The sequence below is a fragment of the Loxodonta africana genome, chromosome 5, assembly GCF_030014295.1.
Source record: "Loxodonta africana isolate mLoxAfr1 chromosome 5, mLoxAfr1.hap2, whole genome shotgun sequence".
Classification (NCBI taxonomy): Eukaryota; Metazoa; Chordata; class Mammalia; order Proboscidea; family Elephantidae; genus Loxodonta; species Loxodonta africana.
The window spans coordinates 25,539,438-25,545,733 of record NC_087346.1 but is presented as its reverse complement, the minus strand read 5'-3'; positions in this window follow the sequence as shown (position 1 = coordinate 25,545,733).

Genomic DNA, 6,296 nt, shown 5'->3' with positions numbered 1-6,296 from the left:
CTTCTTCTCCATTAACTTTTGGATGCTCAGTTTGGCCTTGACCCCAACTTAACCAAAGCATGCAGACTTATCTTTACAGATTTTTTTTTTTGATTGTTTTCAGTTACTTGAGTTTACTTTTCTTCACAGTTCACTAAAATTTTTCTAATGTATATTGTTGAGGGTGGTGGCTATTTGGACAAGGGGAAGTATAAATTAAGATTTTTTTTCTTGAAGAAAATTCAAACACAACATAAAGAAACTCATATTCATAAAAAAAGATAACTGAAAAAGTGTGTCATAAATAGGCCTATATTCCACATTAAAAACAAAAAAACCTACTGGCATTGAGTAGGTTCTGACTCATAGCAACCCTAAAGGACAGAGTAGAACTGTCCCATAGGATTTGCAAGGCTGTAATCTTTACAGAAGCCGACAACCACATCTTTCTTCCAGAGTGGCTGGTGGGTTCAAACTGCTGATTTTTTGGTTAGCAGACGAACACTTAATGTTCCGTATTTGGGAGAAAAAAAAAAAAAACCAAAGCCATTGCTGTACAGTAGATTCTGACTCATAGCAACCCTGTAGGACAGAGTAGAACTGCCCTATGGGGTTTCCACCGAGCGCCTGGTGGATTCCAACTGCTGACTTTTTGGGTTAGCAGTCATAGCTATTAACCACTACGCCACCAGGGTTTCCATATTCTGTGTTACGGTGCTAAAAACAGAGAAATACTCATAAAAATTTGGAAGGAATCAACTGGAATTTAAGAATTAAAAAAAAAAAAAACCTCAGTGACCTAGCTGAACTGTTACAGATGAGAAAACCAAGGTTCAGAGAGGATGTGTAGTTTGTCTGAGGTTCACCATCTAGTCAGTGAAAGACAGAGTAGTAGGACCGAGGGTCCTAACTTCGTCTCCTTTTAAAATTATGTCTATTTGAAACCAGGCTAAATGATGCGCTTGTTTTTTTTAAAGTTTACTTTGAAAAGAAAAAAACTGATTTTGTTAATACACAGATAGTTCCTATGGCCAGAAGATGGCACTGTTAACATGTGAAATAATGCCTCTAAAAAATTCAGTCAACGTGTGTGTTTCACCTCGAGGTAAAAAGCTTTTTTATTTAAACATTTAAAACAGGGCTAGGCAAAGTAAGGCTTGTGAGGCAAACAAGCTAAGAATTTTTTTTTTTTTAAGGGTTGTAAAACAGACAAACAAAAATCCCCTGAAGAATATCGACAGATCTGTGCGGCCTGCGAAGCATAATTTGTGTCTCATCTGGCACATTTCAAAAAAAGCTTGCCACGCCTGATGTAAAACACTTGTAATGAAGGAAAAATGAACTTAGTAGTTTCAAAGGTATTCGTATATATGGAATACTTCAGAATGGATTGTTGAATCATAGTATTGAACTGTTATCCTTCTTTCGAAGGTCCTCGTGGTACAGGAGCCCTGGTGGCCCAGTGGTTAAGTGCTAGGCTGTTCACCAAAAGGTTGGTGGTTTGAGCATAGGAGCTGCTCTGTGGGAGGAGGATGTGGCAGTCTGCTTCCGTAGTGATTACTGCCTTGGAAATCCTATGGGGGTAGTTCTACTCTGTCCTGTTGGGTCGCTATGAGTCGCAGTTGACTTGATGGCAATGTTTTTTTTTTTTTTTTTATCCTTCTTTCAAGCATTCAGTACACATACACACACATAGTCTGTCTATGTTGTTGTTAGTTGCAAACAGTTTTAAATGGTCAAGTGGTTGACTAGACAAATGGTTGGTGGTTGGAATCAGCCCAAAGGCACCTTGGAAGACAGGCCTGGCAATCTGGTTCCAGAGGGTCACAGCCTTGAAAATCTTCTGGAGCAGTTCTACTGTGCACACATGGGATTGCCGTGAGACAATAGATTCAAGGGTGACAAACAACCTACATATGTGTAAATACAGATTATATATATATATATATATATATATAGGAAACTCTGGTGGCGTAGTGGTTAAGAGCTGCCACAGCTAACCAAAAGGTTGGCAGTTCGAATCCACCAGGTGCTCCTTGGAAACTCTATGGGGCAGTTCTACTCTGTCCTATAGGGTCGCTATGAGTCGGAATCAACTTGATGGCACTTGGTTTGGTTTTTGGTTATATATATATATTTATATATACATATATACATACACACATGCATATATATATGTTGTTAGATGCTGTCCAGCCAGTTCTGACTCATAGCAACCCCATATACACGTACACGAATGAACGAAACACTGCCCGGTCCTGTGCCATCCTCCCACTGTTTGCTATGTTTAGTCCATTGTTACAGCCACTGTGTTGATCCATCTCGTTGAGGATCTTCCTATTTTTCGCTGACCCTCTGCTTTACGAAGCATGATGTCCTTTGCCAGGGACTGGTCCCTCCTGATAACTTGTCCAAAGTACATGAGACAGAGTCTCATCATACTCACTTCTAAGGAACATTCTGGCTATACTTCTTCCAAGATAGATTTGTTTGTTCCTCTGGCAATCCATGGTTTATTCTGTATTCTTCAACACCATAGTCAAAATGCATCAGTTCTTCTTCAGTCTTCCTTATTCATTGTGCAGTTTTCACATGCATACGAGGCTATTGAAAATACCATGGCTTGGGTCAGGCACACCTTAGTTCTGAAAGTGACATGTTTGCATTTTAATACTTTAAAGAAGTCTTTCAGAGCAGAATTGCCCAATGCAATATATTGTTTGATTTCTTGACTGCTGCTTCCATGGGTGTTGATTGTGGATCCAAGTCGAATGAAACCCTTGACAACTTCTGTCTTTTCTCCGTTTATCATGATGTTGCTTATTGATCCAGTTGTGAGGATAATTGTTTTCTTTATGTTGAGGTGTAATCTATACTGAAGGCTGTAGCCTTTGATCTTCATCAGTAAGTGTTTCAAATTGTCTTCACTTTCCTCAAGCAAGGTAGTGTCGTCTGTGTTTTGCAGATTACTATTGAGTCTTCCTCAATCCCGTTGCCTCATTCTTCTTCATGTAATTCAGGTTCTTGGATTATTTCCTCAGCATACAGATTGAATAAGCATGGTGAAAGGATGATTTTAAACCACTCACTATCTCCTTGTTCCATTCGAACGACAGCCTCTTGGTCTACTTAGAGGCTCTTCTGCATGAGCACAATTAAGTGTTCTGGAATTCCCATTCTTTTGAATGTAATTCATAAATTGTGATCCACACAGTCAAATACCTTTGCACAGGCAATAAAACACTGGTGGCTATCTTTCTGGTATTCTTCTGCTTTCAGCCAAGACCCATCTGACATCAGCAGTGATATCCTTTGTTCCATGTCCTCTTCTGAATCCTGCTTGAATTTCTGGAAGTTCCCTCTTAATGTACTGCTACAACTGTTTTTGAATTATCTTCAGCATAATTTTACTTGCGTGTGATGTTAATATTGTTGGATAATTTCCGCCATCCTGTTGGATCTCCTTTCTTTGGAATGGACGTGAATATGGGTCTCTTCCAGTTGGTTGGCTAGGTAGCTGTCTTCCAGATTTCTTGGCATGAACAAATTAGTGCTTCCAGTGTTGCATTCGTTTGTTGAAACATTTCAATTGGTTTTCAGTCAATTCCTGGAGCCTTGTTTATGGCCAATGGCTTTGGTGCAGCTTGGACTTCTTCCTACAGTGTTGCATCCATTTATATGTGTATCTGTATATTCATTTATATATATATATGCACACACATAAATTTATATTTAATTTGCATATTAATTTGTTCTTCTGTAGACAGTGAAAACATTTCAGGTAATTGAATCATTATTCTCAGAGACTTATGGTAGTCTTTCATCAAATTGCCAGGTGTTAATTGATTATTGAAGCCAACATCTTGGAATAGAGAAGTTTGTTCCAAAACTGAGAGAACAGCGGGGGATACTTATCTTTAGGATAATTTTAATACGACATTTGTCTTCTACCAAATTTTAAAAAATCTTTGTGCACCTTAGGTGTTTGATTACCTCAGTTTGTGGAATAACTTTAAAAAAAGATTTTAACATAAATTTTAGGGTTATTCTATCTGTTAGATAGATTAGGTATGTCTCATTTCATGTGAAGGCCAGGAATTAAATCAGTAATTTTCTACTCTATGATTACTTGAGTTTTAGTTTGTAGATCTAAATGAAGGTTTATATTTTTTGTGGGTTTAAGGATTGAGTTGCAGAATATAAGCCTCTTAAAGGCCCATTCCCCTCCCCCATAAACTTTCCCCCTAAAGGACTCTGATGGTTGGTTTGCATGTTCAAAAAGATAGCACGACAAATTTGAATTATGACATTGTGTTACTAAGCAATGGCTTAATAAAACCAAAAAATATATCTTCACACTGTCAGAATTCATAATTTTTTAATGATCCAACTGATACATTGAACTTAAAAGTTTATCTTTAAGTATAAATTTAGTACAAAATATTATTTAAAACATAAATAATTCTCTAAGATCTTTTAATGAAAAATATGGGCTATTTCTTATCAGAAAACATTATCAGCACAGGAGAGAAGGCCATGCGAAGATGGAGGCAGAGACCGAAATGATGCAACTACAATCCAGGGAACACAAGGGATCTCCGGCGCCGCCAGCAGCTAGGAAGAGGCGAAGAAGGATTCTCCTCTAGACCCTTCAGAGGAGCGTGGCCCTGCTGACACCTCCAGAACTGTGAGAGAATAAATTTCTGTTGTTTTAAGATAAAAAAAAAAAAGAAACCATTTTCACGCTGCGTAATATTTCATTATGATAGTGATATGTACTCTCTTAGTTTTTTCATAGCACAACCGTGATTAGGCACCAAAAGGTATATTTGAAAGGTAGGTGATAATCTTATTGATATATAATTCCCAGAAATGGTTTGATGGGAAATATATATATATATATATATGTATGTATGTACGTATACATATATGTATGTATACATACGTGTGTGTATATATGAAATTTTGCAACCAATTGAATTTCACAGTGCAGTATATTTTAAAAGGTAATTGAAATTCAAAACAGCTCAGAATTGTTCCAGATATGGAAACTGCTAACACAAAGCCTCTGTGAAAAATTAATAAGCCATAGTTGTTATTAAAATTAATAAAAACGACTGTATGATTTTGGTTGAAATTTTTTTTTTTTTACCTGGTTGCTCCTAAATATACTCTGCATGGAGTTAGTTTTATTATTGCAAAATATAGGTGAATTAGTTCTGCTAAATTTATCAACGAATAATAAAGCTCAAATGCTCTTTGAGTTAAGTAGAAAAATACTTCTTTGAGGAGTTCCATGCATAAAGCAAAATAAATAAATAGTAAATTTGGGTCTTTCTCAAATATTTATCAATACCATTTTATAAAAGATTTGTGAAAAGGAAAAGATTTCTGAAAACATGAAAAATCCCTTACTTAAAATACATTTGTATTTGTCTATTTAGATAAACTTGGCTTTTTCAACTAGAACATTTTTCTTATAATTTGTCTTGTGTTTATAGCTCATTCAAGCAATACAGTAGCCGAGCAATATTTATCAAGTTATAGATCAGTCATGCACATTAATTACATTATTTGTGCTGAAATTTTCCCTATTTATATTGAATATGACAGTGTTTTTCATTTTCGAATAGTGCACGTAACCCTTTTAACGTCAACCAACAACCAAAATGCTTACTGAACTCGAGTTTTTGGTTTAAAGTTGAACAAATGGATTAAAAATTAAATGGCGTCTTTTCATGATTGCTTAGTTCTAGTACAAGGGTAAATATGGAGGTTAAGTCTTCACACTGTAATACCTGGCAATTTTCTGTTTTAAGGTTGTCTTTCAGATGATGGAGAATATACGTCCTTTAACCTGGGTTACGTTGTCATCAAAATAAAAGAAAATTTGAAAAACGGTTCATGTAATTAGTGTATCTCCAAGAGTATTCTTGCTGACCCTAGTATAAGAAACAACTGACAGTTGGAGTTTTCAAAATCTATTTTTTTTCTTATTTATAGAATTTTGTGGTTCTTAAATGTAAGATATGGTTATATAACTAAAGTTATTTTGTTCTTAGAATTTTACTTTAAGATTCCACTGTAACACAGAAATTCAACATTTCTGAGGTACTTTGTTAGGAAATTATATGTTTTTACTCTTAGGATGGCTGCCTGCCTTAGGAAAAAGATCAGGAGTGTGTGAAGGACGGGTTATTACTTAATGCCCCAATTATACTTGCCTCCTGGAAACTAGAACTCTAAGGAGGTTAGTTGAAGGACTCTGGAAATGCGAATGCATCTTCCCATGCTCTTTCTCAAAGAACTTGTTTAAA